The following is a 775-nucleotide window of genomic DNA, read 5'->3' on the forward strand; positions in this document are numbered from 1 at the left end:
AAAGAGAGAAAAGGAGGGGGAGGGGAAAGCGGGGGGGGGGAGGATCGTCCGGTAACTCTGGAACAGAGTTAGTTGATGAGTCTGTGGGTGGTTACCGTCGTTTGTCGAGGAGAAGAGCGACGAGCAACACGGAACAAGAGGGAAGCTGAGAGAAACGAGAAGCGAATGCGGCGGAGGAGGAGAAGAGAGAGGAGGAGGAGAAAGGGGAGGTGGAGGAAGTGAGCCAGCAAGGCGGATAGAAGGCGGACAGGGACGAGAGCGAGGGGAAGGAGGAGCAGCAGGGGTCAGAGAGAGAGAGGGAATACTTTTCCCGTGTCTATATAGATATTTTCATGGGCGTTCACCGCTTCTCAAACCAGTGCCCGGGCCACCCTTCCAGGCTCCTTCAACCGCTCCCTTAGCGAGTTACCTCTTCGTTACCGTCTCTTTAGTATCACATGAACCAATAAACATCTTCTTTGATGTACGGCGCATTAATTAGTAAACGACAAAATTGTATTTAAACAATGCCGGAAGACTCGACGTAGGAGAGCGCCGGAAAAGAGAGCGAGACGGGGAGAGGGAGAGGAAGCGAGAGAGAGAGAGGGAGAGAGGGAGGGCGGCAGGCGGGCGAACTGGCAAAGTAAGCGTACAAACAAACGGCGGATGCCTCGTCGTTACCGAGGTCGTTTGGCACGATGATTCGCAGCACCAGCCTGCTCCGTGAGAGCTCGTCGGCTGGGAGGAGAGGGGGGAAGACACGAAGGGAGAAAAGGGACGAGAGGGATGGAGTGTC

Source organism: Dinoponera quadriceps, unplaced genomic scaffold (genome assembly GCF_001313825.1).
Source record: "Dinoponera quadriceps isolate SergipeBrazil2010 unplaced genomic scaffold, ASM131382v1 scaffold120, whole genome shotgun sequence".
NCBI lineage: Eukaryota > Metazoa > Arthropoda > Insecta > Hymenoptera > Formicidae > Dinoponera > Dinoponera quadriceps.